General features: G+C 37.8%; 1 protein-coding gene and 1 pseudogene across 1 annotated transcript in view; both read right to left on the bottom strand.

Moving 5' to 3' along the window:
- The window catches only part of MRAP2 (melanocortin 2 receptor accessory protein 2), a 70,615-nt gene extending 53,744 nt beyond the window's left edge, over positions 1–16,871 (bottom strand). The window contains exon 1 of the mRNA XM_074187096.1: positions 16,790–16,871. The gene's annotated coding sequence lies outside the window, so the exon portion shown is untranslated. The remainder of the gene's footprint in view (positions 1–16,789) is intronic.
- Positions 16,872–23,511: 6,640 nt separating this feature from the next.
- On the bottom strand, positions 23,512–24,094 carry LOC141489766 (cyclin-H pseudogene; annotated as a pseudogene).
- Positions 24,095–25,713: the final 1,619 nt, after the last annotated feature.

Below are 25,713 nucleotides of genomic sequence, written 5' to 3'. Positions count from 1 at the left end.
ATTAAAGCAACTTTTTTAGAATTTTGATTGGTAGGGCACTAAACAGGTAGTTTAGTTTTGGTAGAAATGTCATTTTTATTATATTAGATCTACCTATCCATGAGCAGTTGATGTTTACCCAATTATTTAAATCTGCTTTTATTTATGTGAGAAGTGTTTTGTAATTGTTTTCAAAAAGTTTCTGAGTCTACCAGGTAGACTCCCATGCATTTCATATTGTCTGAGGTTATTTTGAATGGGATTTCTCTTTCTAGCTCTTCCTGCTATATCTTGCTAGTCATATATAGAAAAGTTGAGGATTTATGAGGGTTTATTTTATATCCTGCTACTTTGCTAAAGTTTCTGATTGTTTCCAGTAGTTTTTTTGGATGATTTCTTGGGATTCTCTAAGTATACCATCATGTCATCTGCAAAGAGTAAGAGTTTTGTCTCTTCCTTCCCAATTCTAATTCCTTCCATTTCTCTTTCTTTTCTTATTGCTGAAGGTAACATTTCTAATATGATATTGAATAGTAGTGGTGATAATGGGCATCCTTGTTTCACCCCTGATCTTATTGGGAATGCCTCTAGCCTCTCCCCATTGAATATAATGCTTGTTGATGGTCAGATTGTAAACTTCTTGAAGCAAGGGTTGTCTTTCTTTTTGTTTGAATTTGAATTCTCAGCACTTAGCAGTAGTGTCTAACACTAGTAATAAATGGTATCAACAGACTGAAAAAAAGACCCTTTGGGGGTAGATATCAAAAGTATTTTTATTGCTATTTTATTTATGAAAAATCTAAGGTTCCAAGTGTTAAATGACTCCCTTAGTCATATTTATATGGTCATAGATTCAGACCCAGTGCTTCCTGACTTAAGCTCTTGCTCTTGACTCCCTGAGTCACAAAGGAAGAGGTCTCCACTTCACAAGCCCTTATTTGATGATGTTGATGTGTTATGGCAGCTGTCCTGCCCTGCCATAAGCTGCAAGGCCCCCCAAAAGTAGCTGATGGCATCATTACTCAGAGGAATGCCTGGTGTATGCCCTTGCTCCCTCTCTCTTCAGTGAGTTCTTACTCCAACACTTTGGATCATGAAGTAGGTTTACTTTTGGCCAAGTGTACATGGGTTTATCTACTTCAAAGAAGACAACTTTGAGTCCCAGAAAGTATCCTTTTTATTATAGCTCCAATGGATTTATGCTGCTTTCAGTGGGAGAGAAAGAATAGGAGATAGGCAAGTTATGGAAAGGAGAAAGGGAAGGTTCCAAAGGTCAATTTTTTAATTTACATTTTGTTTGAAGTCATTTCTCCTCCATTGAGAGACTAAAAGTTGCTATGACTTAATTCTTCTTAAGGCTTTGTCTCCCTTTCCCCACCTATCTTTTCCTGCCTTTATCAGGACAGCATGAAGGACTGTTAACTAGACACATTAAAAATCATGTAGGATAATAGAGTCCTAGCAATATTCAGTGAACAGAATAGTACATGGGGTAGTTGATGCCATAAGTGGCTTTGTGTAGCATGAATTGTAGTTCAGACTATATTAATTTGCATGTTGGATTAAGGAATCAAATTTAAAGCTGAGAGGTCATTCATAGACTTCCTCTCCACTCCAATGAGCTTATACTTGAGATCTTCAATCTGTGTGTTAATGTCTTTCAAGCATTCTTGCTTGGCAGCTTTTGTAACTCAACTCCCATGACTTGCAACCCAACTCAGCTACACAAAGAGAGTAGTCCCTAACTCTGCATTCAAAATCAGCTCAGTATCACCCACACACACACATTCTGTCATACTTTGTTCCATTTTCTGATGAAGAAGTCCTTTTCCCTGCAAATCCCAAATTTTCTTGTACTCTTGATCCATTTCCTCCTTCTATCTCCTCTGGAAATTTGTCTCTTTGATCCTATCGCCCTAATTTTCAATCCCCCTTTCCCATCCCCCTGCCCATCATTTATTTTTTTAATTTATTTTTATTAAAGATATTATTTGAGTTTTACAATTTTCCCCCAATCTTGCTTCCCTCCCCCCACCCCACCCCCATGGAAAGCACTCTGTCAGTCTTTACTTTGTTTCCATGTTGTACCTTGGTCCAAATTGTGTGTGATGAGAGACAAATCATATCCTTAAAGAGGAGAAGAGAAGTCTAAGAGGTAACAAGATCAGACAATAAGATATCTGTTTTTTTCCTAAATTAAAGGGAATAGTCCTTGAACTTTGTTCAAACTCCACAGCTCCTTATCTGGATACAGATGGTACTCTCCTTTGCAGACAGCCCAAAATTGTTCCCGATTGTTGCACTGATGGAATAAGTGAGTCCTTCAAGGTTGAACATCACTCCCATGTTGCTGTTAGGGTGTACAGTGTTTTTCTGGTTCTGCTCATCTCACTCAGCATCAGTTCATGCAAATCTCTCCAAGCTTCCCTGAAATGCTGTCCTTCCTGGTTTCTAATAGAACAATAGTGTTCCATGACATACATATACCACAGTTTGCTAAGCCATTCCCCAATTGAAGGACATTTACTTGATTTCCAATTCTTTGCCACCACAAACAGGGCTGCTATAAATATTTTTGTACAAGTGATGTTTTTACCATTTTTCATCATCTCTTCAGGGTATAGACCCGGTAGTGGTATTGCTGGGTCAAAGGGTATGCACATTTTTGTTGCCCTTTGGGCATAGTTCCAAATAGCTCTCCAGAAGGGTTGGATGAGTTCACAGCTCCACCAATAGTGTAATAGTGTTCCAGATTTCCCACAACCCTTCCAACAATGATCATTATCCTTCCTGGCCATATTGACCAATCTGACAGGTGTGAGGTGGTACCTCAGAGAAGCTTTAATTTGCATTTCTCTAATAAGTAATGATTTAGAGAATTTTTTCATATGGCTATGGATTGCTTTGATCTCCTCATCTGTAAATTGCCTTTGCATATCCTTTGACCATTTGTCAATTGGGGAATGGCTTTTTGTTTTAAAAATATGACTCAGTTCTCTGTATAGTTTAGAAATGAGTCCTTTGTCAGAATCATTCATTGTAAAGATTGTTTCCCAATTTACTCCATTTCTTTTGATCTTGGTTACATTGGTTTTATCTGTGCAAAAGTTTTTTAATTTAATGTAATCGAAATCATCTAATTGGTTTTTGGTGATGTTCTCCATCTCTTCCTTAGTCATAAACTGCTCCCCTTTCCATATATCTGACAGGTAAACTAGTCCTTGATCTTCTAATTTGCTTATAGTATTGTTTTTATGTCTAAGTCCATTGGATCTTATCTTGGTAAAGGGTGTGAGGTGTTAGTCTAATCTAACAATAGCTTTTTATTTACTGGATTCCACTCTGACAATTTGCCCCTTTCTCTCAAGCACATCCTCTCCTCTTTGTTTTTCATGACATTGCTCTCTCCTTCTTGTTATGCTAATGATCTGACCACTCCTCATTATGTTTAAAAGGATCATCATCCTCCTCCTACCCTCTCTCTGGGTGCATCAAGGGGCTCTTTCATATGCCCTCTGTGGATATAGTTGTTTGCAATTTGTCTTTAAGAACAGGTATTGTCTTTTGCCCTTCTTTGTATTCCCATCTTTTAGCACCGTGCCCCGATAATAATAGGTATTTAATCTTTATTGACTGTCTGAGTTTGAATACTGCCTCAGTTTCTCCATCTGAATGTTTGTCAACTCTTTAGGGCTTACCTCCTAAATTATAGGGAATGCTTTGGTGGAAAGAGCTATCCTAACAATGAAATTGCTTAGCTCAAAGTACATCCATATATTGTTCATCATGAAATTTTATAGGATGGATTAATAGTGAAATATTCTTGGAAAGTCCATTTGAATAATATGCTTTAAATAAATTGCTGTTACTCTAGCTGAAGAACAAGCATATTTTTGCAAGAATAGGGTTGCCTTTTCAAAATGTTATTAATTTAGCATGAAAATGTCCCCATCACCAAAAAGTATTAAGCCTTCATTCATTTTCCTTGAGAGTACGATAGAAAATTAAATAATTGCCCTCAAAATTAGCATTCAAAAAACAAGTCAATATTGAACACCAGTGGAAGATGAAATGACTGAAAAGACAAAGTGCATAGATTTATTAAACGATGCATGCCAATTACTTAACAAATAAGGATTAGTTCTCCTCAGCTTTGGCACTGGATCCTAAATATAAAGGGAGACAGATTTTTATGCATAAGAAATTAAGTAAAACTAATTCATTAAAAGAAAACAATTAATCAACATACAAAAATAGATAATCTGATTTCTAATTAAGGAAAGATTAAGGGTTCTCTGATTTGGGAGATAGATGAGCTAACTAAAGTTAGGGATTCTCTCTAAAATCATATTCAATCAAAGAAAGATAAAAACAGGAACTTAATGTCCAGTATGGTGTCAGTTTTCAGATAAGGCATATAGGTTGCTTGACATATTTAATTTTGAGAAAACTCTTTTCATTAATCTTCAAATCTGACAGTTTCTAGTTAAGAGTCTCTAAGCAACAAGTAGAGGTGATTCAGCTTCTCAGATAACAGGGCTAGGTTCAAACAATGCAATAAAGTTTTCTCACAAATCAGAAATAGAAATTGAATTTGAATAGAATTGAAATAAAAATTGAATAGAAAGGAAATTGAGCTAGATACAGAATTGAGCCACAAGATGAAGTCAGTGTGATTCACTAAATCTCCACAATTCCCTCAATAAGAGATAGCATTTCTAGTCTCAAAGGGTTTATTACTTTACTGAAAGTAAAGAAAAGAGGGGCGGCTAGGTGGCGCAGTGGATAGAGCACCAGCCCTGGAGTCAGGAGTACCTGAGTTCAAATCTGGCCTCAGACACTTAATAATTACCTAGCTGTGTGGCCTTGGGCAAGCCACTTAACCCCCATTGCCTTGCAAAAACCTAAAAAAAACGAAAGTAAAGAAAAGATCAATGTGGACTGGAATTCCTTGGAAAAACTTCAAAAAGAACATGGCTTTTTGCCTAGACCCTCAAGTATGGATAATGTTTGGGAAAAAAATAAAAACTGAGGGGAATATGAAATTTTGACTTGGGGAATGAGCTAAAACTTAGAGATCAAAGTAAGCAACATATGCAGTTGTAATGACATCACTCACCTGCTCCAAAATAATCAATGGTTTCTTATGAACTACCTAAAAATTACAGCTCCCTAGCCTGCCATTCAAGATGAAATAGGTGCCAAAGTTCTTCTTAAACCAATGCTCTCATTTTACAGATGAGACTAAGGATCAGAAAGATTCAACAAATCACCCTATGGGATATTATTCAATTATATGAATAGGAAGAAGTAGAGCCTTGATGTTTAGTATGAAATTTTCTTTAGAATTCAACTGTCCAATTATTTCACCCATTATCAATAAAACTGGACTTTTAGGAGAGAGAGACAGCATGCACCAATCTCATAACTCCTCTGTAATGCAGTTTTCTCCTTTATAAAAAGGAAATATTTGGATTAGGACCATCTCTTAGATCACTTAACCTCCCAAAATTCTATATCAGTGGTTTAGGGAAAAGAATGCTGGCTCTGGGAAAGAGTCTTGTTGCTGCTTTTGCTCCTGCTATTGTTGTTTGTTGTTGTTCTAGACTTGGATTAAAATCCTGGCTATATCACCCTCTTTTTTGTATGACCTTGAGAAAATCATTTAATTTTGGGGATCTCGGTTTGTTCATCTGTAAAATAGAAGAGTTGAACTAGATGATCTCTGGGATACTTATTGCAAACTACTCCTTTTCATGTAGGCTATAATGCAAGAAAATGAACTATTCATTGTACTTTGATTACCTCTATCCTACACTGTATACTTCATCTGGAATGCTCTCTCTCATACTCTTTTCATATAAGTATTACCAGTTCAAATAATGTCTCTTCCATCCATGGAGCTTTCTTTCTGACTCATGAGTCAGATGTTATCTCTGTCTCCCCTTTGTACCTTTCTGACTGCAGATTTAGAAAAGACTTAGATTGAACCTCTCTGATTGCCATTGTATATGTATCTTTTTTCCCCCTACAGAGATTGCAAGCTATTTTAATCAGAGGGCCCATCTTACTCATCTTTTACTCTAAGTCAAAATGACCCTCAGGGAACCTTGTTTTAGTCCTAGATTGGTTTGTGATTGATTCTTGTCCTTTCTTGAAGAGGACATCACTATGTCAGAGACAAGTTCTGGTGCGTCCAACTGCGGCTGATCAGACTGGTATGAGCTTGGAATACTCCACTACAGAGTGAGAACAAGTAGTCCAAGGGAACACCTGGGGTAGATTCTCTAAACTTGTACATCTCACATTTCCTTTGAACTGTTCCCATGCTGTCTTGTTCACGGAGCACAGCATCCTCTCTGTTGAGGGCAAGCCATGCTGGGTGGTCCCAAACCAGTGTCTTCTCATGCTGAACAATCAATTCCAAAATTCTAAAGAGAGACCTTTGTATCACTTTTTCTGACCTACTATGTAAGTTCTCCATAAAATAGTCTTTTTGACAACCATTTGGCATTCGAACAATGTGGATAGCCCATCTGAGTTATGCTCTCTGTAATAATGTTTGAATGCATGGCAGTTTAGCCATGATTAAATGTTTGCTGAATGAGTAAATAAATGTGTCAGACAATGAAATATATCTAGCTAAAGAAATGAGTCCCTAACCTCTGGGGCCTTTGCTATTAATACAACCTTCCCATATATCAACTATTATTTAAAAAAAAAATTGATATTGCAATAAAATACTTTAAAATTCCATAATTTTATTATTTTGCATTCATGTATAATTTGACACAGGAAACCACACAGCATATTGATGGATTAAAAAAAAACACTTCTTGAAATTAAAATCAAGGTGAATGCAAGTCTGAAAACAAATTGTCTTCACAATGTTTTTCCAAATACTCTAGAGTCTTATGAAATCTCAGAGTCAGAAGGAACCGCGGATATAGCACCCACTCCAAACCATATTTAGTAAGAACCATTGTCATTGACAGGTGGTCATCCTGCCTCCACCTGAAGATCTCTAGAGAAAAGGAACTCCCCGAGGCACATTATTCCAATATGGGTAAATTCCAATTGTTAGAATTTCTTTTTCTTTAGATTGAACCAAAGTCTGATTTCCTATTTGTTCTTTAAAATACAAGGTCCTGAATATCCTTGTCCCACTCAATCACTTCTGAATCCTCTCAGAAGTCTGCCTTCCCAACTGAAACTGCTCTCGCCAGAGACAGTGGTAATCTCTGTTTTTTTAAGGTTTTTGCAAGGCAAATGGGGTTAAGTGGCTTGCCCAAGGCCACACAGCTAGGTAATTATTAAGTGTCTGAGACCTGCATTTGAACCCAGGTACTGCTGACTCCAGGACCCCTGATTTATCCACTGCGCCACCTAGCCGCCCCTGAGGTAATCTCTTAATTTCCAAATAATTTCCAAATGTAATGACATTTTCTCAAACCTTGTCCTTCCTACTCTGAAGATTCATATTTTCAGTCTTCTTTAGGCTTCACTGTCAAGTCTCTGGACTTTCTCTTCCATGCTTCTCCTCCCTGGTTCAGGTCTCCCCTGGACTTTTTACTTTGGATGTCATCATCCATATAGCCCTTTCTTTTGATTGGGTAGTTCCTCTCAGTACTTACCTTTTAACTAATCATAAGTGTCCCATGAGGTTCTGTGCTGGACCTTCTTCTCTTCTCCCAGTGTTTATATGCATTTGGAGATCTCATGAGATGCCATGGAGGCAATTATAAGTTCTATATTAGTATTTCTCTAATCTATTGTTTAACCAGTCCCAACTTCTTTCCTGACCTCAAATCTCCAATCTGCAAATACTTATTGGTCATCAAGAGATCTGGATATTCCATGGATATCTTAAATTCAATTTATCTCAAAACTGAACTCAGTAACTATCCACTAAAACCTCCCTTCTTCCTCTATTCTATATTACTGTTGAAGGTACTTCCATTATCCTAGTCACCTACACTCACATCCTAGGCATTGTCTTCAAAGCCTCTCTCTCTGTCACTGCCCAGATCCAATATGTTGTCAAGTCTCTGTTTCCAATTCCCTCTCTCCTCTGATACTACCACTACCTTCATAAGTCCTCAAAACCTCATGCAATCTTCAAGGCTCTCCCCAGACTTGTCCATCCTTACTCAGCTATCCAAAAGTTTCTTCCTAAAGCACAGTTCTGATCATGTCACTCCTCTATTCAATAAACTCCAGTGGGTCCCTATTACCTCTAGGATCAAATATAAAATGTTCTGTTTTTCTTCTAAAGTACTTCATAATCTGGTTCCTTCCTATCTTGAAAATGATTCTTTTTTTAGAAAACTCAGGATTAAGGGACTTTCCCAGGATCACAGTGTCTAAGGTCAGATGTGAATTCAGACTCTCTATTACAGTTTCACCTATAAGAATTCATACTTTCTACTACAGCTCCACCTATAAGAATTCCTGCCAGAATTCTTATACCTTAGTCTTCTCTAAGTATTCTAAGATCTAGTGACACTGACCTCCCAGTTCTTTGTAATAGAAAACTCTGTTCCCCTCATTCCAAACATTTTCATTGGCTGTCCCCCATACCGACATACTTTCCCTCCTCTTCTCTGCCTCTTGGATTCTCTAGATTCCTTCAAGTCTCAGATAAAACCTCAACTTCTGGCAATGGTTTTAGAAAAAGCTGGGAAGACCTATATGAAATGAGGCAAAGTGAAGCAAGCTAAATCAAAAACAATCAGCTTTGAAAGACTAAGCAACTCTAATCATTACAATAACCCACCACAATTCCAAAGGACTCACAATAAAAAATGCTTTCCCCCTCCAGATAGAGAACTGATAGACTCAATGCAAATGGAGGAAAGTTTAATTTTAGGAGGGGTGGGGAGGGGATAATGATTAATACAGGAATATTTTTGCATGACTTCCAAAATAGTCTCACCTTCTGTAAGAGAAATGCTTCCTAAATCCTCCTTAATCTTAGCCTGAATCTTAATCTTCCCCCCCCTGAAATTGTCTCCAATATATCCTGTATTTATCTTGTTTGTAAGCAGTTACTTCAACACTTGCACTGTGAGATGGTCTAGCTGACATGGTCTTCTAGCCTTGATTTTCAACCTAGAAATAAATCTACATTTCAGTTTTCTTACAATTATGAGTTGGCATTTTCATAAGACAAGAAAGGTGAGTAGGAAGGAGGTATTTCTCTTTTAAAATAGATTTTTTAAAAACTTAAAACTTAAAAATCAAAACCAAGTACATATGTTATAATTCTACCCTCTTAGCCATTCACAATGCATAGTTTCTATCACTTCATCCCATAACTGATTCTCTCTCCAGATCTTCCTTTCAATCTTTCACAGAAGACAAAATTATTTCCTGGCACAATATTTGCAAGAAAATGTCAACCTTGTAATATAATCACCACTAACCTTGCATCTAGCTACTTATACTTTCTTTCTCAATCCCTGCTCTGTCTCTTTGCATTGGAAAGCACCTCAGGCCAATAAACTAGTTGAAAGAATCATTATCTTTTTAATATGCTTTTCCAGATATTTTTGTTTGTTTGTTTTGACTTGAGGTGGCTAAATGATGCCAAAGAAATGCTAAAAGAAAGTAAATTTACTATTCAGATACGAATAAAGACTAGAACTGTTATTTTATTGACATAGGAAACTTCCAGATAAGAAAACTCTACCAATGCAAGTCAGCACCTTCATCATAATTTACAGAAATGTGCTTTGAACATTAAGTTGCTCAGGTAGTTTAACCAAGGTCGCACAACCAACATGAATCAGAGGCAGGATGTGAATCCATATCTTCCTGATTCTAAGACAGATAAAATGTGCTGCCTCTCTGATTTTCAAAAGGAAGTCAAATTTAACTGAAAAATTCTCTGAACATGGAGATTTCTTTTGATTCTAACAAATATTTAGAGAAATAAAAATTGCATAGTTTGTGACAATATAAATCTAGACACCAATTAAGTGATAAAATGTTTCTAGTCAGAACTAATTCAAACCATCAAATAATTTTTTTTCCAAAGTTATTTAACACTACCAAAAGATGATACTCAACTGCTCCTTTATACACTATAAAGCTATACTAAGATACACAAAATTTTCTGCTGTCTGCAATGGAGTAAATGTGAGGATATTGGTGTATTCTACCATTGAAGTCCAAAGCTTTGAAATTTTCTATCCTGGAGAAAATCATCAAGATCCCCCAATTTTTTTCCATCTTTTCCATTAAGAATCATAAAATAAAATGTCAGACCTGGAAGAGAACTTAGATGTCTAGCCAACTGTCAATTTCCAGGAAGATAACATTCTTTGAAACAGCACATTCTAGTATTAGACAGTTTCAAATGTTTAGAAAATTTTCCCATATAGAGAGACAAAATCTGCTTTCACTAAAGCATCAAAGAACTGCCTTCAAATATTTGAAGATAGATTTTGTGTCAAATGAAAAAAAAACATGAAAAATGCTTTGCAAACCTTAAAGGATTATATGAATACTAAATACTCTGTCCCATCTTCCCTTTCCCAAACTAGACTCATATAGCATGGTTTCCAGGTTTTCCACCATCTTGTTTGATTTTTTTCCAATTTCTTTTGTTTTCCAACATCCTAAAAGGTTGCACTCGAAACTAATAAAATTCTGCAGGTGCACAGAGAGAAGAGTGAAACAATTTTATCCTTTTATAACCTAAAACCTTATTAACATTTTAGCTATTCTATGACACTTTTTTTCATTTTGAGCTTGTAGACAACTAAAGATCCCAGAACTTTTTTTTTTTCATAAATGGCTGTAGATCTGGGTCTCCTCCAACTCTTATTCACCTCATTTGATTTATTTAAGCTAAACATTTATCCCCTGTTTAATTTCATCATATGGGTCAGAAAAAAGGAATTTAAAAAACTAAAGACTTGTTAACTCATAAAAACTTCACCTTGCCTTAATATGGCAAGCATTGAACAAAATGAGACACTATATTTTAACAAACAGGAACTAATTCATTGCTGATATATAGGAGTCAGGCCTGAATCAGTTGTCTATGTACAATTATACTGCTGTCAAAATTAGTGCAACTCTAGAAGAAAATAAAAACAAAAATGTTATTGCATATGCTTAAATTGTTAAATATGTCTATCCTACTTAAACAAGTTGTTGATTAAAATGGGATACCAATGAAATAGTTAATAAACCAATAGGCATATATCAGTGGGCACTTAATGAAATGCCTACTGGGTGCCTCATTTATGATTTGTTGTTTTTGAGTCATTTCAGCCATGCACAACTCTTTGTGACCCTATTTTCGAGTCTACTTGACAAAGGTGCTAGAATTATTTGCCATTTCCTTCTCCAGATCATTTTACAAATGAAGAAACTAAAGTAAACAGCATAAAGTAACTTGCCCAGGGTCACATAGCTAATGACTGGAGCCAGATTTGAATTCAGGAAGATGACATTGAGTCACCTGGCCACACTTTCATTGCTCAGTGAATAAATAAATTGAAAGGCACTAATTTTTTATGGGTAAATATTAAGTCCAGACTAACAATTTCCTTGTTTGTTTCCAATATCTTTTGAAAGATGAAATAAGGCAAGTAAGTTTTAGTTGAAGTTCTCTATATTGGTTATTGTCTTGCCACTATGCCATTGCAATGATCTATGTTAGGGAAGGATAATCCACATTTTCCATATAACTGAACGGTCTGTGGTATACTTCTATTTCTGTGTAACAGTATCATTTTTGTCTCTTCATTTATTTTCATATATACTCGTCTTCATACTCATGGATTTCTACTCAGTTATAACTGAGTAATGTAATATAATGTAGTGAAAAGTTTAAGAGACAAAATTTCTGGGAAATTAATGATTTTATTAGCTATTCTAATATATAATTAATTAAAAGGTATCACTGTCACTCTCAAATGCCAAAGAACCCTCAAGGAACCCATTTAATACTTATAGGCCCTAGGAAGAATGGGTGTCCCTAAGGATTGAAATCAACTTCGGTTAACTATTAATGAGAGGATAAATATTATAATGAGTCATGGGCCTGTTCTAATGAAGGTCTGGGTTTTGTGACTTTGATTACTCAGTCTTAGTCAAAGAGACTTATTTATCACCTATCTGACAAAAGGAATGATCCACATTTGCCCAGACCTGTCTGAGTAAAACACAACGGACCTGATTCCATCAATTTATTTGGTTTTACCTTTTGAACAACTCTGGTTTCTCCCTCTTGGCATCAGTCCTATACTTCAAAGGCTGCCTGAGTGATCTACAGGGGCTGATTTCTGAATAAGGAAGTAGAAAAATCTTTGTCTTAATTCAATAATTAGTTATTAGCACATAAGAGAAATAGTCATTTCTCTCAACATTTAGTGCTATTTTCCAATTTCCCTTGGATGTTTCTTTTGAATAAGCCATACCCTTTTATTGCCAGATTCCTATAATCTGGAGAGAAAAAGACAGAGAAAGAAGTATGGATAGATTGGATCAATGCATAATCAAGTTGTGGCCAGAGCTTGGTTTAACCCCAATCCTTTGCACTCATCCTCTGGATTATCCCTCCCTCTGGAAAAATCACCTGTATTGCTTTGAGAAGCATCAGGTGTTTTCTGAGTTGCAGCAAGCACTGGACAAACCCTGTTATGAATCAAACTTGTCATAATGTTACTGTTACCCCTCATCACCAAGGCTACAGCCCACGGCACAATGATTGGTATAAGTATTAAGATAGTTCTGTTCTTCTTTAGGTCCCCCCACCCAGGAATGGGGTCCTGGCACATGTTTCCTTGGTTTCAAGATCTTCCTTCATTTTGAGATGAAATTTCTGTTTGATAACCATCTGCAGGTTACAAACCAGTTCCATCTGGTTGATATTACATAGAGTCCTTACCACTGGCCAGGCACTTTGCTAAGTACTGGAGATCTGAATACAAGTAAATCAGTCCCTGCCCTCTAGGAACTTACATTCTATAGATAGACAACAAGAAGGGAGGGTAGAAAGTGTAATTAAGCAAGGGAGAAGAGGAACGAGAGATCTGGAGAACCAATCTATGTATGAGTGAGGTGAAACGTGTCTGGAATCCTTCCTAAAATACTGGTCCCAGAGAGGGAATTCCCAATCAAGAGAAGAAGGCTGGGAAGCTAGGTGGCACAGTGGATAGAGCACCGGCCCTGGAATCAGCAGTACCTGAGTTCAAATCTGGCCTCAGACACTTAATAATTACCTAGCTGTATGGCCTTGGGAAAGTCACTTAACCCCATTGCTTTGCAAAAAAGAGAAAGAAGAAAACTTCAGGGCTGGGGGATCTTTAGGGTGATAATACTATAATTTTTTTTTTTTTATCATTTTAAGTATACCTGATTCGGTATTCATATGTGCAGGGTTAAATCTTCGTGACCCTCTTAAATTCAATTTCTAGCCATCCTAACTAGCTTAAATATCTCCTGCCAAATTTGTTCTTTCAGGCAGTCATATAGTGTCATATAGTAGTAGACCAAGTGCCCAGCATAAACCATGGTCAAGAAAGACAAAAATCTCTGCTTTAGCATCTCTAGACATTCAGATCAGAAATCCATCTTTTTCCCCGTACAAATTTACCAGTTTCAATAAGAAAATCACTATTATGTCCCAAACCTTTAATTTCCCACCTAGAACTTCAAAATTACTAGAGATCTATCCCATGTTTCTGCTGGTGACACCATTCATTTCCAGGGGAAATACAGTTGGTAGCAGTCACTACTAGCGGGTGAGAATCTTCTCACTTGTGGGGAACATATCCCAGAAAGTCACACACACACACACACACACACACACACACACACACACACACACTTTCATACATTTGGAGGATCTGTCAACTACCACCTGGCTTTTCTACCACCTGTGGTCAATAGTGGGCTTCTTAGAATCTCTGAATTCTTATCCTTTTGCCTCTTTTTTACATCCTGAGCACATTTAGCAGGTGCTAAATAAATGTATATTGATTATAATTATTATTATTCCCTAGAACCCAGTGCTAAGGTACTAAGAAACCTTAGGTTTCATCTTGTCCACCACCCTCCATTAATAGATGAGGAAATGGAGGCCTCAGCTAGTGAGGTAACTTGTCCAGGGTCACATAAATAGTAAGTAGCAAGTTTGGGACTTGAATCTATGAACTCTGGTCCCAAATTCCTTGCTGATCCCACTCTGCCACACTTTTCTCAGTTGCTTCAAAGGTTCATTCTTACTCCCTATGGAAGGACCATCACATCTGTTGCATAGTTCTAACTGAACAAGACATCTTCTTATTCTTTTGATGAATGGTATGATGAACAGAATGAGGACACTGGAGTAAGAAGTTTTCCATTTAAATGCCAACTCTGTTAGTACCTGTGTGACATCAGACAACTCACAAGTCATCTTTCAGAGCCTCAGATTCCTCAGTTATACTCTAAGGAGGTGAAACCAAGTGATCTATAAAATTCCTTCCAGTTTCAGATTTATAACCTTTTAAGGTCTTTCAACCTCTTGACACTAATTTAGATTTCCTTGTTGTCCTAGAAATTTTTTTTCTGACTTACTAAATTATTTCCTTCACTTAAGGGATGGTTGTTTCCTAATAATTCATTTTAGAAACATTTCAGATAAACTGCCAGTTTTCAAAGACTTAATTGTGTCACTTACAACCTTTTTAGATAAAGATGAGCAACTTTTTTAGATAAAGTGATACTTCAGGTGTGGTTGAAAAGAAGAGGAAATGAAAATTTCTTTTCCATCCTCAAATTTCAAGGTAATGAATATACTAATTTAAAAGCTGGTATATAACATAATATTAGCATACTATATTAGATATTAGAATGCTACAAATATGCTATATTAGCAGATTATATTATGTATTATTATATAGGATATAATAATAATGCAAGAGTAATCATACATTGAGAAGTAGTTTAATGTCCTGGGTATTCAGGAGGTCTTTGGTTCGATTCCCAAATATGAAACCCTTAGCTTTTGTTATTTTTTTTTGTTTTGTTTATTTTGACTTGATCTAGAATTTCCTTTAAGTGTGGAAGTCTTGGTGTAGAATTTCCACTACTAATGAGGATCAGTACATTTTCTGCAAGTGCTTGTCTTAGAGTACACCTGAGCAGGTAAATGATTTGTTTAAGGTCACAGAGTCAATATGTTTCCAAAAGTAAAATAAAGATCATAGATTTAGAGCTGAAAGGAATTTAGAGATCATAGTCAATCACAAATTCTATTTTACAAAAGAAGTCACATGATTTACACAGTCATGAAGGTAATAAGGAGTCTAGGTCTTTTGCTCCCTTCCATATTTCTATTTTATGTTCAAGGCAATTTGCTTCTCTTGTTGAATCTTTTTCAATCCTGTCTGACTCTCAATGATCCCATTTGCAATAGTGAGCCACTAAATTTTCTTGTGAAAAATAGAAGTGACTGCAATGGCTAGAGTTTTGAACTTAGAAGCCAAATGACCTCATTCTTGCGGCAAGTCTCTTAACCTAAAGCAAGTCTGTCTCAGTTTCCTCATCTGTAAAATGGGGCTAATAATAATTATCTACCAGAATAACACGAGATATTTGCCAAGTGCTTAGCAAAGTACCGGGCACAACTGATTGCCTATCATCATAGATCTAGAAAAATAAGAGGCTCTACAATTTCCAAAATATTCATATTTGTAACAGTCTGCCTTGTTGCTTTACTTTGTTTTCTTCCGGTTTTTAAGTTGCATCCATGCTGTCCCCTCAAGGAGGCTAAAAGGAAATGGAAAAGATGCCTCCAAGGAGAAAGCAAACAAGTCCAGTGGCTTTCCTCCGGATCCTTGAAGCAGTCACTAGCCTCCCTGGAGGCTAGTGAAGAGTCCTAGGTTTCAGACCCACCCTAGCTGCTCGTATTCCTTTAGCTTGTGCAAGCCACTTCAGCCTTCCGGAGGAGAAAGCTTCGGCTCCCTCCTCCGTTAAAAAACAAACTCAGAAATTGGACTCGACGACTGAATGCCAAGTTCCCTCCTGGATCCCAATTTTATGATTTCCCTTTTATTGCACTTTAGGAAACTGCTCTCTTTGCTTCCCTCAATAAGAAAAAAATAAATAAGATGAAACCCCAAGCTCGCTGTGAATGACTAGCAGACGGCACCTCAACACCTGCCCCTCCCAAAGCCCCCCCATGAGACTAAGTACTGGCAGACTGTGCTGTCAGGTCAGGGAAATCCCGGGGAGTTGCGAAGTTTCAGTTGCCCCCGAGTCAGCGTGCTGCAAGAGCGGCAGTCGCAGACCCGAGAGCCCCTGGCCAGGACGGGCGCCAGAGGCGAGTGAGCTCCGTCCGCCTGCCCCCCTGGACCCCTCCACTTGCTGAGGGCAGACGTGGCCTCGCCAGGGGTCCTACTGGAACGGCTCGGGCACTCGCTGGGGAGCCAAGGCCGGAGAAGAGAGGAAAAGTTCTTTCGGTGGGTGGGGGGCCCCCGGACACCCCAAGCCCTGGACTCGGGAGCCCCAGGGCTCCTACTCCAGCCTATTTCCCGAAGGCCTGGTGTGCACCAACGCAAACCACAAGCTGGAGAGAGGAGGGTCAGCTTGGGCTCCCTTCCACCCTAGCCCACTGTGCTCCCGGCAGAAAAGCAGACCACCTGCTCTCCACAAGCCATCCCGACATTCTAAAAGGCAGCCCACTGGCACCAGGGCCGGATGCCCCAGCGCCCTGCCGGGGGCCCCCCCAGCCCGGGGCCAGGTCCCTCGCGCCCGCTTGCTGCCCGGGGCAGGGAGCAGCCTTTCAGGGCTGAGCCGCAGGACCTACCTGCTCCCCTGCCTGGCTTTCCACAGAGCTGGCCGCCCGCCGCTGCTGCCTCCGCTGCTCTGCCCCGCTGCCAGCAAGTTGTCCCCGGCCAGGGGAGATGCGCGCTTCCCAGCCGCAGTGGAGGGAGGGGAGGATGGAGGGCGGAGGGCGGGGAACGGCTGGGGCGCGGGGGGTGGAGGGATGGAGAGACACACAGCAGAGACAAGAAGGAGCGCGAATGGGGAGGCAGCGGGCACCTCGAACCCTGGAGCGCCAGGGAGCCTCCTGCGGCGGGGCCGGAGGGAAGAGTGGAAGGGAAGCTCTTGCAGCTGTGAACACTGGAATCCCAGGCTGTCAGAATGCTCAGTCCCTTTTCCTAGTCGACCCCATCAAGGCTGCCAACAAGCCATCAATTGCTTTTCTTCTGTTAATTATCCCCTGCCCCAGCCCCTTGCAGTCAGAAGTACTAAAACAAAATCAGATGAGGCTAAAACAGCACTCCCACCTCCATCCTGTAGAAGAAACAACATAGACAAAGAGTGAAGGGGAAATGGGACATTTTTGCTAGGGGGGGAAAAAGTTGACATTTATGTAAATTTATATGTCTGTGTATATGTATAATCATAGGAACCTTGTAAGATAGGTAAGTATATAGGGTGACAAGGCACATTCAAATGCCTTCCCCCAATGCATATTTTATTTCTCATTTTTGTTTTAAGTAAATTTGTTTGTTTAGAAAATTCAATTTAATTAAGTTCTGATTCTTCTGTTTCTTCAATGAATAGAAAAATGCTTTCTAATTGAATATTTAATAAACGTTCACCTTTTTAAAAAATAAAATTCCCTGAGTGCACACTTTAATTGCACCTTGCACACCTAGATAGGTAGCATAAACACCATCAACCCCATTTTACAGATTAAGGAACTAAAATAAGTAGAAATGACTTGCCCAAAGTCACAAAGCTAATTCCTAGCAATCACCTGAGTCCAAACTCAATATCCTTTCCACTCTGCCATGGCTCCTTCTCCATAAAACAGCTTAGTTTATTCCCTCCTCCACTTCCATCTTTCTTTTTCTATTCCCAACATAGCAAAGAATCTTAGTCTGCCTTTTCTTCCTTAATATAAATTTGTGGACATTATATACCTTCTTTTTCGATTCCTATTTGATTAGAACAGATTTTATAATTCAGGTCTTCTTATATGCTCAGTTCCCTCAATCAATAGCAATATAAGAAACCCCCAAAATGCTCATTTTCTTTATGCTTAAAATTTTTATTGCTATCTGTCAAATTTACACCATATTTTTCCCAACATATTTTCTAACATATCTCACCCCACTGCAGAAAACCATCCCTTAAAATAAAGAATAAAAAAGAAATTAATTAAACAAAACTAAACAGTACATTGAACATACCCAAAAGTAGGTGCTTTATGGAAATGTCAAAGATGGCCCAAAGATCTTCATATATCCACAGTCCCCTGCTTCTACAAAGAAGAGAGGGAATTGTAGCCTCTTTTCTTATCAGGATACTCCATTTGGACATTATAATTATATGCCATTCAGTTTCAACTTAGTTGTTGCTTTCTTTCCATTTACATGGTTGTAGTCATTGTATATTTTCCTTCATTTTGCATCAGTTCATCTTTCTTCTCATGTCTCCCTAAGGTCTTCATGTTTATTGTTTCTTATGGTATAGTAACATATTATGTTCACTTAATACAATTTGTTTAGGCATCTGCCAGTCAATGAACATTTATTTTTTCCCCAGTTCTTTTTTTAACTATAAAAATTGTTGCTATGACTATTTTGTTATATGTTAAATCTTTCTATTTTTTACATCCTTGGAGTACATACCTAGTAGTGAGATCATTTGGTCAAAGGGCATAAATATTTTAGTTACTTTTGTCCTATAATTTCAAAGCACTTTCTAGAATGCTTAGATCAGTTCACAGTTCCAACAGTATATTAATGTGCCCATCTTTCCATGACCTCTCTGATAACAACTTCTTATACGATATATAATATCTGACTGTTTACCTTTTGTCATCTTTATCATTTTTCTGGAAATGTGGTAAATACTTTAGAGTTGTTTTGATTGGCATTTTCTTATCTATAGTGACCTAGAGTAACTTTTCATGTGGCTATTAATAATTTGCAATCTTCTTTTGAGAACTGTTTATTTATATCCTTTGAACACATCCTTTGGGGAATGGCTTTTGGTCATTTATTTTGGATTTCAGAATCTTAGTGGATATTCCCTTCTTATGTTAAGTTTTGTTAATGCAAAGACTTTTCAGTTCCTTGCAATCAATATTGTTTTATTTTTTGTGAGCATGTCTGTGCCTTACCAAAACACTTATTCTTGAAGAGAATCTTTAGGATTTATCCTGAGAAAGTTCTTAAAGTCCCACTTCAGATAAAAGCTTTTACAAATGGTGTTTTTAGTATGTATTTACATCCTATTGTCTCATCTCCCTCTCCTTCTAAATAATGTAGATATAACCTACAATTACAATATCATTTTTCCATGAACACATTTCAATTCAACAGAATAAATATTATTTGTTTGCCCTGTGCTAGATGCTGTGGGTACTAAGCTAAAAATGAAATGGTCTTGGTCCTCAAGGAACTTATATTCTACTGCAGAGATAAACAAGTAAGAAAAAGAGACTTACAGTGATAATTAATTTTAAAGTTATTTCAGGGAAGAAAGAAACAAGTCAATTCAGTTGGGTCTAATTCTATGAGACTCCATTTAGGGTTTTCTTGGCAAAGATACTGGAGTGGTTTGCCTTTTCCTTCTCCAATTCATTTTATAGATGAGAAAACTGACACAGAGTTAAGTGACATGGCCAGGACAATAGAGCTAAATGTCTGAAGCCAGGTCTTCCTGATTCAGGGCTGGTGCTCTGTCCACTGTACTATGATGTGACCCAGAAAGGATACTAATGAGTGGAAATAACAGCAAATTCTTCATATAGGAGATGGAATCTTAGCTAAGAACTGAATGAAGCAGGATGATCATCTATGCAAAGGCACAGAGATAAGAGGTGGCATGAGGAGTTTCTGGAATATTTAGTCATCCAGTTTGACTAAAACAAATAATACATGAAAAGAAATAGCAAGGAAATGTCTGAAAAGACAAGTGAGAATCAGACTGAGATGCCAGTTTGGATTTATACTTAAAGCAATAGGGAACCACACAAAGTTTTTATATAATGAGGTGACATATTGAGAGTTGTCTTTTCAAACTATTAATTTGGTAGTTATGTGTAGGATGAATTAATGTTATTAACTGGGAAAAGAACAAATAGAAAGCTATTACAATAGTTCAAGTGAGAAGTGGTAAAGACTTACATTAAGGTAATGAACCTGTTGAGTAGAGAGTAAGAGCTGGATGGAAGAAGTTGAATACAACTTAAATCACAAACCCTTGGCAACTGTTAGAATATAGGAGAACATAGAAGTAAAGCATGAGGGACACAGCATGAGTGGGACCCAGATTAAGGAAGAGCAGTTAGCAGATAGAAGACCCAAAGTAGAGTGGTATCACAGAAACCAAAGGAGAAGAGAATATCAAAGAAGAAGAAGCAGTTTTTAACTATATCAGAAACAATTGAGTCCAAGGAGAGCGAGTAGAGAAGGAAAAAACCATTGGATTTAGCAGTTGGTATAATGTTGTTAACCTTAGAGAGAGGAATGTCAGTGGAATAGATTGCACAGGATTGAGAAATGAATGGGAGTTGAGAAAATGGAAGTATCTTGGATACCACTCTCTGAAAGTCTGGCTGTGAAATGGAACAGAGAAAAAGTATGAAGACATTCAGAATGAAAGAGACTTTGTCAACAAGAATGCATGTTTCAGATTCAATGAAACAGAGGGGCTCAAGAGAGTATTAATTGTGATAGATTGAAAGGGATAAGATCACAAAGACAGACAAAAAGGGGGAATTTTCCTCTTTTATGGATATCAACTCTGAATCACCCATAAAAGGTTATTCACAACTCCATAAATCTGAGACCAGAATTTCTGCTTTTTGAAGGAGGCATCAATCCTTACATAGGTGCTTTTAAAAGATTTTAAAAAGTCAGAGACAAAAAGCCCACATGTGACCAAATGCCAGTGTTACTTGAGTACCCCAACTGAGAAAGAACTGAGCCCAAACTGAACTCATTATACTGCCTTCCATACTGTCCCTCTTTATCACTATTCTTCCACTTCCACTTCCAAGGTTTGCAACCTTGGAGTCAAACTTTACTCTTCCACATGCTTTCCTCTAGGTTGTCCTAATAGTTCTTAAGTTCTTGTGATTCTAGTTGTATTCTACCTCCCCATACATCTTCCTTATCCTTAATACACCATAACTTTCCCATTCCAGATGATGACAGATTCAGTGATTTTGGGTCCAACTCCAAAAATGCCTCAGGGTCTCATGGTGGCCATGAGTCTGCCCAGGACTTCAATTGAGAATGATCACAAAAGCTTTCATCTTGATAGCACTTTAAGATTTATAAAGCACTTTATAGACATCATTCATGTAATCCTCTCAAAATTCCAGTATCATCATTTTACAGATGGGGAAGCTGAGGCTCAGAAGTCAGATAACTACTGGATTGCCCAGCTAATCTCTGAGATAGGGTTCAAACCAAGATTTTCCTTCTCCAAATCCATCACCTTATCTACTATGCCATATGGCCTCTGGTTAGATTCCAGTTACCTCAACATGGGTAGCAAACTTTCCTGTACCAAGTGAAATTTCTATGGTAATAGAAAAGTTGTACCACAGAGTTTCCAACTTTCCTAGTTTTATGGTTGGAAAATGCTGCAGAACTGGGCTAGGCTAGACTCAACTTTCTACACTGATGATTGGGAGTTAAAAAGAAAGAAAGAAAGAAAGAAAAAGGTAATTTGTTTAATTAGCTTGAGGGCTGGGATAGTTAGGTGCTGGTGGATTTTCTTGATATTATAATGCTCACTGAAGTAAACTGTTTAATTTCTTCCTGATTTGAAGGTTAAGTGGTTTGTTAACAATAACTGGATCAAAGAGGAAGCAGTGGTTTCCTGTGGGCAGTGGCAGAATCAATAAAAGTAATTTGAATCCTGAAATACAAGAGGAAAATAAGATAGTCCATGAACCATAAAATAAAAGAACATTATTTGTAGGAGTTTATTTTTAAAAAATATTCTTTCCTAAAAATATTATGGATTTGTTTATACAATTATGTATATATATATATATATATATATATATATATATATAAAATGAGAGAAACATACACAAAGTCAGATAAAACCTCCTAGCATGTAAGTTTGAAACTCAAAAATTATTTTGTTTTCTATAGGTTGTAAATGACAGGTAATTTCTCTCTCTCTCTCTCTCTCTCTCTCTCTCTCTCTCTCTCTCTCTCTCTCCTAATTTCCTATTGGAACAAAACAGACCAGTTGATGTTTCACTACCAATATGATTAAATGGCAAGCTTTCATGTGGTATGCATGATGTCTTTTTTGCCAGGTTCATATATGCAACTAGGTGGAACAGATGATAGAGCACTGGACCTAGAGTCAAGAAGGCCTGAATTCAAATCCGGCCTCAGATCCTTACTAACTGTGTGATCCTGGCAATTCACTTAATCCGGCAGCCTCAGTTTCCTCTTTTGTGAAATGGGAATAATAAGAGCATCTATATGCCAGAGTCACTGTGTGGATTGATTTGTAAATTGTTTTGCAAATCTTTGAGTACTATATAAATGAGAGCTATTGTTGCTCTCATTGATCATCATTACATTGTTTGGCACATTGTGATTGGAACTGGGCCATACTAAAACAGTCATGCTATTTTAGAAAGTTGATATACATTAGTGTGATTTTTCTGGTCAAGGAATGTTAATTTAATAGTGCAATGAAATTATTGAAGGAATTCACAATAGTATGGTCAGATTGGTAAATTATACAATTTTATCTAGAGAACATAAGACAATAAAGACAAAGCAGCATTGCAACTGTCAATTACCTGATACAGCAGAACTCTTCAGCATCCCTAAAGAGGTAAAGAGTGAAGAGGATGTTTGTAAATTGGTTACTAGAGCCTCTAAGGAAAACAAGACTTAGCAAGATGGCTCAAAAACTTCCTGGGCAGAGAGGGATTGAATGAAGATGAAGTGGGATGAATATTAAGAAGGAAGATAAAATAGACTGAATAAATATCAGGGTTTAAGCCTGCAAGGACAAATTCAAGGAGTTTACTGCATGAAATTAATCTCCTTCTTGGAGTATTCTGTGTTCTTCTGGGAATGGATCATTTAAATTATCTATAATGGGGGCTCAGAACATACCTAGACCACCTGATAGACTCATGCATGTGAAAGATATCATATTAGGTGATTCAGGAATACACTAAATCCCCATTATATTTGAATGTGTATATGCTTCTTTAGTAATATGGTAGGAACAACAGACAGATGGATAGAATAGTAGAAGCTAAACAAAACTCTCAATGAAGTGTTCAGGATTATTTCAAATCCTCAAATGAGGGAAATTCAGAACTCCTAAGGAATAGAGGTGGAACACTGAGTGAAGCAATTTCACAGTCCAAGACAACTTGGTAAATCTGAGGGAAAGGTTTATTCCACCAGGACTGGGGGTTGTAAAAAAACCCCTGCACAGTCAGACTGTGACAACAGAGCAACAGCTCCAGCCTTCCAGGAACAGCCCATAGGGCGCCTGGGTCCTTGGGAGTTCCTAAGCAATTCTATTAAGAACGTCATTGGCTATTGTTCTTAAAACTACCACGTTCTTGAGTAATAGACAATTAGTCTTTAAGTTAACGAGAAAACCCTCAAATGGCAGGTAAGGATTGTGGACATTAAGGTGAAAATTAAACTGCAAAATAAGTAAGAGTTCATATTCCAAAATTTATTTGTGTCTTCTTGTCCAGGAAGCTCTCCCAACAATTTCCGACAAACTGCACTGTACTCGTGAAATTCATCTACTTTGCATGCCAAAAATGCACAAGTATGCATTATCCAAAGGCAATATTCCATCACTGAATTAAAGGTTAAAAAGACTTCAAATATGTACCTGCTGTGCCCACCACAGACCTTGGCACTGTAGGCTTAAATACGGAACAGAAGTCTAACCTTGTAATAATTGCAGGTTATCAGTTCTTCATGGGGTTTAAGAAGAAATGGCTCATTTGAGAGAGCCTTCCTGTTCTCCACCGCTTTGTGCTTGAACTTGCAGTTGACATCGGCTTGAAGGCACCCGAAGAGCAGCTCCTCTCTGAAAATGTTTTGTGGGGCTTCTGACTGCTGTGGTGATACATCTTGTGCAGCAGCTGGACTACAGAAGGGCTGGACTGGCCAGGCAGCAGCTCCAGGAGACAGACATCAAATCTGGTCCTCCTACACACAAGGAGCTTCCATTCTAATGGGAAGAAAGGAATACAGAAAAGGAAGCTGAAAGAAGAGAGGACCAAAAGTGCCCTGTGCTGGAGGATGGTGGAGAAAGTCTAGAGGGCAGCCTGGTGGGGGGAGGGGGGAATAGGATGTGGCTGCCCTGGGTGACCTCTTTATACTGAGGTTCTAAAAGGAACCATTCAATCAGGGAGAAGGGTCACAAGGGCAGAGGGGATTTGTACAGAGTGAATTCTAGGACCTTTCTGGAGAGGAATTTGGAATTATGCCTAAAGGGCAATAAAAATATCTCTACCCCTTTGATCCAGCAATACCTCTACTGGATCTATACCCTGAAGAGATGATGAAAAAGGGTAAAAACATCACTTGTACAAAAATATTCATAGCAACCCTGTTGGTGGTAGCAAAGAATTGGAAAGCGAGTGAATGTCTATCAATTGGGGAATGGCTGAACAAATTGTGGTATATGTATGTTATTGTTCTATTAGAAACCAGGAGGGATGGGAATTCAGAGAAGCCTGGAAGAATTTCTATGAACTGATGCTAAGCCAGATGAGCAGAACCAGAAGAATACTGTACATCCTAACAGCAACGTGGGGGTGATGGTCAAACTTAATGGACTGGCGCATTTCATTAGTGTAGCAATCAGGGACAATATTAGGGTATCTGCAATGGAGAATACCATCTGTATCCAAAGAAAGAATTGTGAAGTTTAAACAAAGACCAAAGACTATTACCTTTAATTTTTAAAAAAGTTATCTTATTATATAATTTTGCTATATCTTACATTTTATTTTTTTCTTAAGTATATGATTTCTCTCTCAATACATGCAATTTTGATCAATGGAAACAATGTAAAGATTATCAGACTGTCTTCTGTGGGGGGAGGGATGCGAGATTGGGAGGAAAATTGTAAAATTCAAAAAACAATTTAAAAAGGGGAAATAAAAGAAATGCCTCAGAGAGGAAATTACATACACGCTCAATAGGGTATAGAAATTTATCTTATCCTAGAGGAAAAATGAGAGGAAAGGGATGGCATAAGGGGGATAGGGGAGTGGAAGGTAGAGTAGATGATAGAGGAGAGGGAGAGTCAAGGAAGAGGGTAGTCAGATATAACATATTTCTGAGGCAAGACAGGGTGAAAGAAAAGAGAACAGAATAAATGGGAGTGGGGAGAATGGAATGGAGAGAAATACAGTTAGTAATAACAACTGTAGGAAAAATATTGAAGCAAATTCTCTGATGGACTTATGATAAAGAATGCAATCCATCCCAGAGAGAGAGAGCCAATAATATCTGAACACAGAATGAAGTACACTTTTTTTCTTACTTCATTTCTCTTGAGGTTCTCTATCTTTTGGGGGGGAAGGGGGGCTTATGTTTACTTTCACAACAAGATTATTGTACTAATGTGAAAATCAATCCATCAATCAATAAAAATGAGATTTGTTCATGACATGCTCAAAAGAAAATACTACTAATTCATATTTTGTTCTTAAAGAGAGCAAATGCCAAGAAGTATTTG

Source organism: Macrotis lagotis, chromosome 5 (genome assembly GCF_037893015.1).
Source record: "Macrotis lagotis isolate mMagLag1 chromosome 5, bilby.v1.9.chrom.fasta, whole genome shotgun sequence".
Taxonomy (NCBI): Eukaryota; Metazoa; Chordata; class Mammalia; order Peramelemorphia; family Peramelidae; genus Macrotis; species Macrotis lagotis.
This window is presented reverse-complemented; position numbering and strand designations above follow the sequence as displayed.